Genomic DNA, 15,009 nt, shown 5'->3' on the forward strand with positions numbered 1-15,009 from the left:
ACAAGGTGTCTGAAGATAAATTATATCACAGCAAAAAGGGACACTCAGACACTATAAAATAGTCACCGACGCAAATCATTATCAAGACAAAAGCACACCGTTTGTGTTATGAAATCAATCAAATACATCCCAAATTTCTTCATGACCTTCCACAGATGGTCTAAATAACATCCCAGATGGACACGGAAAGAGTTCTCACATGGGGGACCAACACAGGTGTCCATATGAACGATTCTCATATGCTGGTGATTAACAAAACAGACATTTTTGTCACATGATGCACATGATCTGCATCTGCATAATGTGATTCGTTGTGGTCGTAGGGTCCCGTGAAGACAGATGAAACCCTGATCATAGCGCTGGCCTCGATTCTTCCTGATCTTTCTCTCGTTCTAAAATCAGCAGATAAGGCCCAATGTTACATAATCTCAGTTACATAAAGAGTACAGGGTCATTATTGATTGCTGGCCAGACAAAACAATGCAAATGTCTCAAAGACCTGTGTCCATCAAGACCATATTCTAAAGCAAGGTGACCAGATGGTCCAGAGAGTCGTGGAGGACACCTCCGGTTTTACAAACTACATAGTTCTGCTCTTTTTGGTTTGACCAAAGTATTTGCAGTAAATACTTGATGTGCGTGGACAAGCTGAAGAATGTCTTAATAGAACGTCTCAAAAGGCAACGAAACGTTGTCAAAATCACATCTAGCATGGCTTTCATTAGTTAAAAAGGAGTGACTTTAGTTACTCTAGCGTCCCCATAATGTCCTATATTGGTGACACGTGCATGAGGATTTTATGAGATTGTCCAATCAGCATGCAGCTAGAATTCAGGGCTGGAGACTCCGTGAGAAGTGCCCGCCCTGACACGGACCAGACATTTCCATTGTTAGGAGAATACTTGACAATGATAAATAAATCCGAAGGACTCGTACCCAAAGCCACGGGCGAGAACGGCGAGTTCTCGCAGAGTTTGCCGAAGGCCTGGCCGCTCATTAAAAAGGCAGATCCTGTGGCCTGCTGTTCAAACACGGCCTGTCGTCTGGCCAAACACACACACACACACACACACACACACTGACTTAATTACATAACATTATCCGGCTCTCAGCAGCCCAGCTGAGAGAATGTAGAGCACTATTGTTACCGCCCCACGCGCAGTAGCCGGCCTGGTGTGACTTGGTGTTTAGAGTTAAATTCGGTTTAACTTTTTTTTTGCTCTCTCTCTCTCGAACTCTATCACAAGAAAAGTCTCACACACTCGCTCATAAAAGGCCATGTGACTGTCAGATGCTGTAAAAGCCCAGTAATCCCTTCATGTGAGTGAAATTTCACTGCTGTGTCCCAAGACACCCTGAATACGAACGCACACACACACACACGAACACAGAGATGCACATAAACCTCCAGATATTGCTTCCATTTGCAGCTTCAAACATCTTTGTAGAGTGTCCCCTTTGGTGTCGTAGGGGACGCTGGCAGTGGCGTCCAGTCGCTTGGCATTACCAGCATAACATGTTCATGTTTCCATCGTGTTGCCATTGAGTTGTTGGTGTTTTCGGGGCATTTCTACTTGAGTCCAAGGATGGTCTCAGACCTCGCAAGTCTGTCTGATTGTGAGCTTGTACAGGACAAGCAGGACGTCAGGTCAGTACCGCTGATGGTAAATAATTAAATGTGCCTTTTAGAGCCACTGGCTGAGGCGCTGGCATGTCCTTATCTGTGGGAGTCAAAGACGTAGTCAAAACATTGACACTGAGGATGGGGTCAAAAGCACACTTCCTTCAGAGATCAATGCAGAATTGGGACATAAATCCAAAGCCATAACAAAGATAGGTGTTTAGTGGACTGTGTCCAACACGTGGAACACAGCAGAGGGTCAAGTCAAGAAATCAACGATTACCCAGGGGGCCATATGGGTTGGAGATGGGCTGGTCCCAGTTCATTTTGTCCTGGGGTTCCATGGTGGCCACATGTGGGCAAGATCAGGTGGGCTTTAGGTGGGCTTAAAAAGCTGTAACAATTTTCGCTTTGGTTAACAGTCAGCAAGAATTGACAGTGGGTTTCCGTCCTAAAAGAAATTTTAGCACTGATAAAACGGTGGATTTCTTGTATATGTGCAATTCTTTTTTAAATCGAGTTGTAATCAATTCCTAAGTTTGATACATTCATATGTCAATCGCAATGATAAATCCTCCAAAGAATCATCACATACACCTATAACAATGAAAAGTCAACGTAATCCTTTATTAATCTCAACCCTAAAATTAAGAGAAAATAGGTAGTATTACCAATTCTGACAAACAAGATAAAACTCTTGGTGCAGAGGTCCACAGTGGGCAGTGGTGGCCTAGCGGTTGAGGAAGCGGTCCCGTAATCAGAGGCTTGCCAGTTCAAATCTCGATCCGTCAAGATTCCACTGAGGTGCCACTGAGCAAAGCACTGGGTAATGACGGTGGGTAAATACTGCTCGAATGGGTTCAAATTAAGGTGGGGCTGATATGGACCATCCACATGTTACCTGGGGAGGGGCGGAGTCACCGTAATTTAAAACTAATTAGAGTCAGTTTTACAAATATAATTCTGATACAGATTGAGACAATATAAAAATAGCTTGAAAATAGCAGCACCGCTCAATTTAAAGATATCAAAGGATCTACTCGGACAGCTTGGCACCAGATACCTCAACAGACACCTTCATATGTCTAGAGAAGTCCATGCAGCAAAAGGTGGATCTACTTAACACTTGGGTTATAGCAGCTCCATTATCTGAGTTAATCGTAAAGCACGCTTGGAAAGTAATGAATAAATCCACTCTGTCAGTATACAATAAATCAAGGATTTATTCTGTGTTCTACCGTCCTTCTCATTTACAGCATCCTTCTCCTGATTCTTCTATCACAGCTACCATTTCTACTCTCCCTAAAGGCGTCTTTTACGTACGGGCACCGATGTATCAGAGCAAGAGTCCCAACAATTCTTCCAGACAATGATAAGAAATACAGAAAAAATTATTACTGCAGAAAAACAACAAAAACAATGTTCATCCTATGGCTCTAACAGTCAGGTCAGAGTGGTCTGGCTAATGTAGTGGTGGTAGTCAATGGTGAGAACGTCTGGATTAACTAACCCAAGCCTAAGCTTCCATAACCTTCCTTCACAGAAGAGACAAAATGCTGATACAGATGTTTGGTGTTGTGACGATTTTGGCGTGAAAGAAAAATCATATTATGATACAACAGCATCATGTGCATTTCATTTTCAATTCATATATATATATACACACACACACACACACAAAGTAAAAAATAGAACACAACACGAAAGTGAAGTGACTGAAGCACAGTGACATGTGTCGAGGAGATTCAGGGACCTTTCACATCTCTGCCACTTTTCTGAAATCTCATTTCTTTCAAAAAAACAAAATTAAGTCAGAGTGACTAGATCTCTAGTGAAGTGATTGTCACATGTGATACACAGCAGCACAGCGCACACAGTGAAATTTGTCCTCTGCATTTATCCCATCACCCTGAGTGAGCAGTGGGCGGCCATGACAGGCGCCCGGGGAGCAGTGTGTGGGGACGGTGCTTTGCTCAGTGGCACCTTGGCGGATCAGGATTCGAACCGGCAACCTCCTGATTACAGGGCCGCTTCCTTAACTGCTAGGCCACCACTGCCCCAGATGACAGTAGATCTCTGCTGTCATCTGGTGGAAATGTGGAACCATGGCAGTGATGAGTTCCAGAATCTCATGGATTTCTTGACTTTCACTATTATTTAATTTTAAAGCTGTTATTATGGCAGTTTTATTTTTTACAGCAAGTGCTTTCTAATTTCCCAAACACCTTAGATTGTTCTTTTTCTGGAAACAATCTGGAGGTAACCAGGATTTCTTGCCACTAGGGGCAGTGGTGGCCTAGTGGTTAAGGAAGCGGCCCTGTAATCAGAAGGTTGCTGGTTCGAATCACGATCCGCTGGTGCCACTGAGGTGCCACTGAGCAAAGCACCGTCCCCCCACACTGCTCCCCGGGGCCTGTCATGGTGCCCACTGCTCACTCAGGGTGATGGGTTAAATGCAGAGGACAAATTTCACCGTGTGCTGTGCTGTTGTGTATCACATGTGACAATCACTTCACTTTATTTTATTTTACCAACCTTGAAATGTTCCATGAAGAGGTTTCCAGAAGCTTATAGTTCAGGTTTAGAGAATACATTGAAATTTGATATAAATTTGATTCAATCAATTAACAAAATGTACAAACCGGGCTTTTCTCTCTTTATGTTAAAGTTGTGTGTCGTTTGTTCTGCGTGTAGAACTTAAGGAACTCTTGTTGATTATTTCATTAGTTCTTGTAGTTCCACGGTAAAACCACCAGGGAAATGCTTCTGAGAGTTTATAGTGTCTCGGTCTTTATTATAGTTCGTAAAACTTGCTCTAAATATATTAAAATAACACTGACTCGGGTAACATATGATGTTACATATCAAAAGCACAAGCAATTATTCATTTTTATGTAAAATAACACATTAATTCACAGGCGTTATTTTCTAACTCCAAAACCAAACTACAAGAAGCAGGAAAGAAATCAGCAAAAGTCCTAAATTTTCACCAGCACGCAAACAATGCGAACAGACAAAAGCCGAGTCCATGTTGGCCCGAGTCTTTAACAGGACGGTGGGAAACCGTTTGGCTTCTCACAGGGACGTCTCTTAAATCGCATTAACAACACAATCATGATGAACGTTGAGAACCTCAATCAGGCGAAAATCATTTCAAAAGAAAACCCATTCATACGATGCACAAAAGAACCAACCCTATCTAACGTACATCTAACGTACATCTAACGTACAACCTTCACATTATAGGGCAGCTTCCTTAACCGATAGGCCACCACTGCCCCACATTCTGCCCACATTCCCTAGTCAGGTTGGTATTTAATGAACAATCTGAATAATTCAGCTCCTTTAATATTGTAGTAGTTAACATTTCATCTTTTGTAATATTAATGTTTAATACATATGAAAGTTGTTTATTGTTGCCAGGTAACGGAAGATCTGTAGGAAATAAAACTGAATCACTTCAGTAATTGGAGTTGCAGGTCGCTGGTCATTAGTCACGTGACAGGAAACGGAAACGTTTTCTTTCCTGTTGTGTGACGTTACGCTGCCGGATCCTCAGTGTTGTTCACGGATCACGGACAATTCTGAAGAACCGAATCAGAGCCGAATAAACCGCGAACCGGATCGCCGTCCTCTGAGTCGAGTTCTGGTGAAAGTGAACAGCCTGTCGTTTCTCTTCATGCTGAGTTCTCTTCCTGGTGTTTAAAGCCCTTTCAGCCACTTTCTGGTCCCCTTCTCAGCCGTCACGTGGCCCTACGTACCGGAAACAAGCTCCGACTTCCGGTTCCGTGTCGCAGCCAAACTGGTAACGACGATTGTAAACCGAATCAGAGCCGAATAAACAGTGAACTGGAGCCCCGTTCACCAGAAACACAACAAGTACTCGTAAGTGCGGCTCTTCTTGTAATACATACTGCACTTTTTCTCAAATTGTTACCAACACAATATAACATTTAAACAAGAGAATAAGAGTGAAATTAATAAGTTTTCTTTCACTTTAAAATGTGTGTCCCTGATACAAATGATCTAGTGGTGTCTTTCAGCACTGATTTGTTTGTCAGATACTTTAAAAATAGATTAAAATGATCTGATAAATAACAATTCAGAATGGTTTCTACTGCCTTTCACTTTTAGTGCTCACACTGTGTCTATATTTGTTGAGCCTTTTCGAACTCTGACCCACAATTGTATTTAAATATGAAAAGTTGGAGTAAATTATGTCCAACTTCCAACCACCCTAATTGTTGCTGTTGGTGAGTGAAACGTCTCCCACTTTGTCCCAGGTTCCCAGGATGGATCCCAGTCTGTCTCTGTCGTCCACTGAGACCAGGACTGTGGTCCAGAACAACACACACGTTCCACTGAAGATGTTATCAGTTGTTCTTACACGACTGGAACACGAAAAAACTCTGGAACCAACAGGAAGTGACGAGAAGAACATCTCCATCTCTTCTGGTGAGTGAAGTAAAATTAACATCTAGCAGTTTATTAAAATTCTGATATTTTTTGAATTGTGTACATCATTTCAGCTAAATTGAACTTTCCATTCATAAGAATATTAACATATTACAATTGAAATTTTATTTCAGAAATACAATATCATAAATAAGTAGTTGTTACATGTTGTAATAAAGACATAATTAGTTACTTTTAGTCTGTATGGTTATTGATTGAATGTGAATTATATTTTAATTGGTTTATTTCAACTACAGATGGAAGTAAAATCATCAGAAGACACAAAAACACATCTGAAGACACGTTCCGATTCAAGAGCTTTAGACAAGTAGAAACCCTTCAGTCACATCAGACGCTACGTGCTGGAGAGAAGCCCTACCAGTGTGTAGAGTGTGGGAAGAGATTCTCACAAACATCACACCTTAACAGACACCGCATGATCCATACCGGAGAGAAGCCCTACCAGTGTGGACAGTGCGGAAAGAGATTTTCACGATCAGCAGACCTTAAACTACATCAGGGGACACACACCGGAAAGAAGCCCTACCTGTGTATAGAGTGCGGAATGAGCTTTTCCCATACGTCACATCTTAAGGTGCACCGGCGGATACATACAGGAGAGAAGCCCTACCACTGTGTAGAGTGTGGGAAGAGGTTCTCAGATGCGTCAGTCCTCAGAGGACACCAGCGCGTACATTCTGGAGAAAAACCGTACCAGTGTGTAGAGTGCGGGATGAGATTCTCGAGAACGTCGCACCTTAACAGACACCGCATGATCCATACTGGAGAGAAGCCCTACGCCTGTACGGCATGTGGCAAGAGTTTTTCACGAGAGTCCCATCTTAATGGTCACCAGAGGACCCACACCGGAGAGAAACCGTACGTGTGTGCGGAGTGCGGGAAGGGCTTTTCACAAGCGCTATCCCATAAAGTGCACCAGAGGACCCACACCGGAGAGAAGCCGTACGTGTGTGCGGAGTGCGGGAAGGGCTTTTCACAGGCGTCAACCCTTCTAGCGCACCAGAGGACCCACACCGGGGAGAAGCCCTACCAGTGTGTCCAGTGCGGGAAGAGGTTTTCACAGGCGTCAAGCCATAAAGCACACCAGAAGAAACATAGCAGGGACAAGCGCTACAGCGTAGACACGTGAAGATGTCAGAACTTTTGACCTACTGGACGTTACGCAGATATATGGTGTTGCTTGATTTGTGTTCTGGCGTTTGCCGGTACGACACGCTTCGGTGAAAAAAGGCAAGACCGGCATCTGTGGAATGAACCCATGAAATATTGTAAAAACCAGGGGCTCACAGCAATGTACGAAGTCGAGGTGTTGATTTAGATAAAAATATTTGTGTTTATTAGATGCTTGTCCTGTTGGGGTTTCGCGTGATGTTCCATGCCTGGAAATATAACGTACATGTAGTGTAGCCCCCTCAAGGAATGACGGAGGCACGAGATAGAGTCAAAAACGGGGTTTATTCTGGTCTTAACAACCCGTGAGAACTGCTCACAAAGAAAACTTTGCATTAAAACAAGTTCTTGCACCTTTTCTCATACATTTGAAACAACGCATTGATCACCAGTGTTGGGTGTAACGCCCGTTACTGTAAGTATATTACTTTTTTCAGTAACTAGTAGTGTAAGGCATTACTCGTCTGAAAATTGTAATATTACATTTACATTTACAGCATTTATCAGACGCCCTTATCCAGAGCGACTTACAATCGGAAGTTACAGGGACAGTCTCCCTGGAGCAATTTAGGGTTAAGTGTCTTACTCAGGGACACAATGGTAGTAAGTGGGAATCGAACCCGGGTCTTCTGGTTCGAGTGTGTTACCCACTAGGCTACTACCACCACTAGGCTACTATTACAGTTTTCCCGAGCTAGTTACTTGCGTTACATTTGCCAGGAGCACCTTCATCACACATAAGGCACACAACACAGAGAACAGAAGGGGCGGGGCGGGGGGCGTGAACGGAACAGTGATTGGTCTGGGTTTGGCACGAGGGATCATTTACCATCACCGATTGGTCGACACCCGGCAGCAGCGCGGCACCCGCAAAGACAGATGGGAAAAATGGAAGCGTCAACAACGGCAAGCTCTTTTTCAGAGGAAGGTTCCCAGCAACAGAAAGCTAGTTTCGACGGGAGGAGATTCAGTCATCAAGCTTGTTGCCTCGTACGAACTAGAAGAAATGTAACCTCTTTCTACCGTCGAATCGCTGTCTTTTCTAAAGATAATCTGCAAAATACCGACAGCAGGGACCGATTGCACAAGTACAGTTGTTTGTAGTTATTTGTGCTAGACAGTGCCAGTCTGTTGTTGGTGTAATAAAGACCCTAAAGAACATTCCTCCTTTGTATGTTCTCCCTCCATCTGATGCATCTCAGGCAATTATAGAGTAATTAAGAAAAAAATGTAACTAGTAATACATTTACAGCATTTATCAGACGCCCTTATCCAGAGCGACTTACAATCAGTATTGCTCAGGGACACAATGGTAGTAAGTGGGATTCGAACCCGGGTCTTCTGGTTCATAGGCGAGTGTGTTACCCACTAGGCTACTACCAGTAACTAGTAATATAACTAGTTACTTTCTCCAGGGAGTAATAGAGTAAAGTAAGGCATTACTATTTTTGAGAGTAATATGTAATATGTAATCTATTACTTTTTGGAGTAACTAGCACCAACACTGTTGATCACAAATAAAATATTACGGTCAACACCCCTCGTGAGCTGACATCCGTGAGAGGCTAAATATTATGTTATGGCTGTGGTTTCTTCTCAACATCTTCTCAACATTGCTTTGCTTATTCCTTCTGTTTTTTTTTTATCTTTTCTTTCTCTTCAGTGGCGCCAATCTGCAGCAAAGCTGTGCATATATAAAAAGGGGTCGGGCGGAACCTTAACCCATAATAATTGTTCCGTCTGTGTTTCACCACTAGATGGCGGAAAAACAGTAAACTGGATTGACAGTTCAAAGAACATTTAATGCAAATGACTTGCGTGTAGCATTTACCTCTTCAGTGTTGTGTGCTAAAATCTTAAGAAATTTTCAGGCTCACTCTACCCTGGAAGGGGGTCCCTCTCTGTATCACTCCTTCCCAACGTTTCTTCTGACCTTTTTTCTCTCTCCTAGAGTTTTCTTGTGTGCAGAAGGGTCAAGTGTGTTGGGTGTCAACTGTACGGCCTGTCAAAGCCCATTGAGACATACTGTATGTGATTATGGACTGATATAAGATGGGATATATCATATGGGATGATATAAGAAATATATGTTGTTGTACACATGAGTAGAAGTAGAGTTACACAGGGTAAAAGTTAACTCTAGTAAACATAAAAGTCCTCGATTTAAATTTCTACTTGAGTAAAAGTACAAAAGTATTTGCCTTCAAATGTACTTTAGTATCAAAAGTAAAAGTACAGTGATTTATTGTGGCTCTAATGTCTAATTTAAATTCGGTGGACAAATCAGTTCATTTTAGATACATTTTTGACATAAAATAACTTGGGACACAGTCCCTGGAAGCTGAACCTGAATGCTAGTTCTGAGGTTGAGTTACTGAGCACTCGCCGATATTCAGAGTTTTTAATGTACTAATGGACATTTTGATTTCCATATTTTACTGTATTCACAATATAATACTTTTGGGTGATAATTATATCATATAACACTTCATATAACATAAACAAAATTCATTAGATGACAGTTGAATTTAAGCAAGTATATTGACATGCGCACGGTGAGCTCGCTATAAGCATATAGATGAGCATATATAGCCTTGTGGTGGAAATTCTGCCGTCTGGGGAGCTGCAATAAAGGAAGTCAACTGAATTGATTATCCAAGTTTATTTTACCGTGCAAGGGGGGACCCACAAGAGAACATCCCCCCCGCTTGATTACAGTTCACAAGCATTTATACATCTGGGGTGTACAAGGTCGAAAAGCAAGCTCGCACCACTTTGGACAGTGGCGCCCATCAACGTCACAGAACCTTTCTTTTATCAGTTTATGTCTAGTTTTTGCGTCAAACTTTTGCATCAACAAGGTCAGACCTAAGATACACAGTTGTCTTCTGACTGTTCCATGACCAAAGGTGAAACACGTGGAGAGTCTGGCCTACTAAATTTCGTGGAGTGTCTGGGCCTACTAAATTTTCCTTCCACACCTTCTTGCCAAGTAAGTGATTTCACAACAATGACACCAGTGTCTGCTCGTGCCTGGCACAGAATAAAAGCACACACATTCCACAGAGGTAAGGGTGAAGGACACCTCCATATATGGTGAGCCTTGTGCTCCTCACGTTGCAAGTGCGAGGTAGCTTTTTGCAGGCCCTGCATTTTCACATGCAATAACAGAGGCTGGCTGTTGGTGAATTCACGCACAACAATACATGAAAGACCTACGCTTACATACATCTTCCTTCACAATATCTGTGGTTCATATGTGGTCTTGCTGAAACTCCAGAAGACTTTTGAAAAATAACTGAAAATCTGTCTGCAAGTTTGGTTTAGTGGAGCTGGGTACGAGCACAACTCCACTCAAATTACATCGTACTGAGGCAGTGGTGGCCTAGCAGCCCCATAATCAAAAGTTTGCCGTTTCGAATCCTGATCTGCCCAGGTGCCACTGAGCAAAGCACCGTCCCCACACGCTGCTCCTCGGCCCCTGCCATGGCTGCCCACTGCTCACCAAGGGTGATGGTTAAACACAGAGGACACGTTTCACCGTGTCACCAGCATCGTAAATACTACGTAAGTAGATACACATAAAAAAAAAAAAAAAACTACTCAAGAACAGTACCAAATTATATTTACTTCATTACTATTCACTACTGCACGTCAGAGCTGTAAATCTCGCTGGGTTTGGGCTTTATTTCTATCATTTTAGTCGGGTGACTAATTAGCAGTCAGCAAACACGGTAATTATTTCACATGTTCTAAATGAGTTTTTTAAACCTTATCCAGAGTGACCTGCAGTCAGTAGTTATCTTTCTGTAATTTACTATCGTCCTTATTCTGTAAATACAGCAGTAATATGGTGTTTACAAATTCTTGAAATGGATGAATCTGATGCCATTAAAATCTGCAGGAAACACAAACACATGGACACGCAGGTCACCGGTCGACCCGCAACATGGCCGTCGTCTTCGTGTCACATGACAGTCGGAGCGTAACTTGATGTCGAGACGATCACCGATCGATTGTTCGTGCTTAGTTTGCCAGATGAATTTATTGCCATTGAAAAATGTTTCTGTGATTGAAATGGAAAAGCTGATCCAATCTGAAAACCAGACGGTACAGTGCAGTACTTCACATCCCTGTGGTCTCACCACAGATAGCTTCAGCTGTGAACATTCTCCACTCCTGAATGTTCACTTGTGCCACCTTAGAAAACCACCTCTTTTGTCCAAATGGCATTTGTCTGGAGATGGATCCTGCCACTCCACTGGCAATAACCGTCCTGTTTTACAGATTCAGATAGTTGCGTTTTCTCCCATATTTTGTCCCTTTTTTTAAACAATTTTTAACCAGCCTGCCACAAAATACACATTTATCTCCCAGTAGGAATAGGTCACAGCCACTTTTCACACAATAGAATTTGAAATACTCCTGGATGCTTTTACCATGTTTACTACAGATCTTTAAAAGTTGTCTCTTGAATGAAATTATATTTTCTCAAATGTTTATCTCAAAATGCTAATAAAGCTAAATACTTAATATAAGATAATGAGAATCATTCTTTATCCCACTTGTGATTACTGTATGAACAAGATTTTATAGATGCGGTGTAAAGATTGTGTTCAGCAAAGCAACCGAAGCACTGCATTATGGGATCTGTAGTTTGTGTCTTATCAGTGCTTCATATCGCAGGGCCATAAGAAGAGATCTATATAACTAAAAGAAAATATTTTTTGTTCTACTAGCTGCATGTACTGACTGGGTTAAATAGACCAGCTTTGATCCTGCATACTCTTTTGGTATTTACTCTTTTTTTATTTATAATGATGAAATGAACCACATAATTTACTGTGAGTTTTGAACTAAATGCACTACAACTGAGAGGTAGATTACTATTGCAGTTACTGTATATATGGATATATCATATGTTAAATATACCAATGTTACAGGAAGAAACAAATGAGATTGGAGTTTTCTCTCACGTTCCCTCTGATGCAGAAAGGAGATCTTTATACTGAACATCGTTCTCCACAGATCAAACAGATCGTCCTGCCCCTGATACCAAAATGCAGTGGTCACCAGTCCACCACATGACTGTCCCCTCTTGGAAATTCAGGCTATTTGTAGATCTTTTTGCCATGTGGTGATGGTCCTGGATTCAGAGTATGTCTCCTCTGGTGGTCTTTAAGGTTTGATGCTCGTGAAAAACTCTTCCCACACTCTACACACTGGTAGGGCTTCTCTCCAGTATGTCTCCTCTGGTGGACTTTAAGGTTTGATGCTAGTGAAAACCTCTTCCCACAGTCTACACACTGGTAGGGCTTCTCTCCAGTATGTGTCCTCTGGTGAACTTGAAGGTGTGATGGGTTTGAAAAACTCTTCCCACACTCTACACAGTGGTAGGGCTTCTCTCCAGTATGTGTCCTCTGGTGTTCTTTAAAGGTTGCTGCATGTGTAAAACTTTTCCCACACTCTACACACTGGTAGGGCTTCTCTCCAGTATGTGTCCTCTGGTGGACTTGAAGGTGTGATGGTTGTGAAAAACTCTTCCCACACTCTAAACACTGGTAGGGCTTCTCTCCAGTATGTGTCCTCTGGTGGGACTGAAAGTTTGCTGCATGTGAAAATCTCTTCCCACAGTGTCCACACTGGTAGGACTTCTCTCCAGTATGTATCCTCTGGTGGACTTTAAGGGATGACGCTAGTGAAAACCTCTTCCCACAGTCTACACACTGGTAGGGCTTCTCTCCAGTATGTGTCCTCTGGTGGACTTTAAGGGATGATGCTAGTGAAAACCTCTTCCCACACTCTAAACAATGGTATGGCTTCTCTCCAGTATGTGTCCTCTGGTGGGACTGAAGGTTTGCTGCATGTGAAAATCTCTTCCCACAGTGTCCACACTGGTAGGACTTCTCTCCAGTATGTATGCTCTGGTGGACTTTAAGGGATGATGCTCGTGAAAACCTCTTCCCACAGTGTCCACACTGGTAGGGCTTCTCTCCGGTATGAAGGTTCTGGTGGACTTTAAGGTGTGCTGTTTGTGAAAAACTCTTCCCACACTCTACACACTGGTAGGGCTTCTCTCTAGTATGTATCTTCTGGTGGACTTTAAGGTGTGCTGTTTGTGAAAACTCTTCCCACACTCTACACACTGGTAGGGCTTCTCTCCAGTATGTATCTTCTGGTGGACTTGAAGGCTATATGTTTTTGAAAATCTCTTCCCACACTCTACACACTGGTAGGGCTTCTCTCCAGTATGTGTCCTCTGGTGGACTTTAAGGTTTGATGGTCGTGAAAAACTCTTCCCACACTCTACACACTGGTAGGGCTTCTCTCCAGTATGTGTCCTCTGGTGGACTTTAAGGGATTCTGCATGTGAAAATCTCTTCCCACAGTCTACACACTGGTAGGGCTTCTCTCCGGTATGGATCATGCGGTGTCTGTTAAGGGTTGATGATCGTGAAAAACTAGTCCCACAGTCTACACACTGGTAGGGCTTCTCTCCAGTGTGTATCATCTGGTGGGACTGAAGGGTTGATGCTTGTGAAAATCTCTTCCCACACTCTACACACTGGTAGGACTTCTCTCCAGTATGTATCCTCTGGTGGTCTTTAAGGTGTGATGTTTGTGAGAATCTCTTCCCACACTCTACACACTGGTGGGGCTTCTTTCCAGCACGTAGCGTCTGATGTGACTGAAGGGTTTCTACTTGTGTAAAGCTCTTGAATTGGAACGTGTCTTCAGATGTGTTTTTGTGTCTTCTGATGATTTTACTTCCATCTGTAGTTAAAATAAACCCATTAAAATATAATTCACATTCAAGCATATAGCATATAACCATATAGACTAAAAGTAACTAATTATGTCTTTATTACAACATGTCACAACTACTTATTTATGATATTGTATTCATTTTATTTATTTCAATTATTTTGGGGCAGTGGTGGCCTAGCGGTTAAGGAAGTGGCCCCGTAATCAGAAGGTTGCAGGTCCCCACACACTGCTCACCGGGCGCCTGTTATGGTGCCCACTGCTCACCAAGGGTGATGGTTAAATACAGAGGACACAATTTGTTGTGTCCCCATGTGCTGTGTATCTTAATGACAAACACTTCACTTTCACATTACATTTACAGCATTCATTTAGCACTTCACTTCTATATGAAATTAATCATTTGCATGAATATACAATTCAATGTTAAAGAGAAAATATAATTATTCATAATAAGATGTGATTATTTTTGGGTTAATATAACACCCAAATATGGTAGCTCGTGTGACCGGGACACACTAGTGAAATACCGTATCATTTACATTTACAGCATTTACCAGACGCCCTTATCCACAGCGACTTACAATCAGTAGTTTCAGGGACAGTCCCACCCTGGAGACACTCAGGGTTAAGTGTCCTGCTCAGGGACACAATGGCAGTAAGTGGGGTTTGAACCTGGGTCTTCTGGTTCATAGGCGAGTGTGTTACCTCATATTGCTGCTACCACCCATGTTCATGATGCTGATTTTACTTCACTCACCAGAAGAGATGGAGACGTTCTTCTCGTCACTTCCTGTTGGTTCCAGAGTTTTATCGTGTTCCAGTCGTGTAAGAACAACTGATAACATCTTCAGTGGAACGTGTGTGTTGTTCTGGACCACAGTCCTGGTCTCAGTGGACGACAGAGACAGACTGGGATCCATCCTGGGAACCTGGGACAAAGTGGGAGACGTTTCACTCACCAACAGCAACAATTA

General features: G+C 42.6%; 1 pseudogene; it reads right to left on the reverse strand.

Annotated features, from left to right (window-relative positions):
• Positions 1-11,305: 11,305 nt before the first annotated feature.
• LOC114792986 (zinc finger protein 208-like) overlaps positions 11,306-15,009 on the reverse strand; it is a 33,916-nt pseudogene continuing 30,212 nt past the window's right edge.

Source organism: Denticeps clupeoides, chromosome 1 (genome assembly GCF_900700375.1).
Source record: "Denticeps clupeoides chromosome 1, fDenClu1.1, whole genome shotgun sequence".
In the NCBI taxonomy this organism is placed as follows: Eukaryota; Metazoa; Chordata; class Actinopteri; order Clupeiformes; family Denticipitidae; genus Denticeps; species Denticeps clupeoides.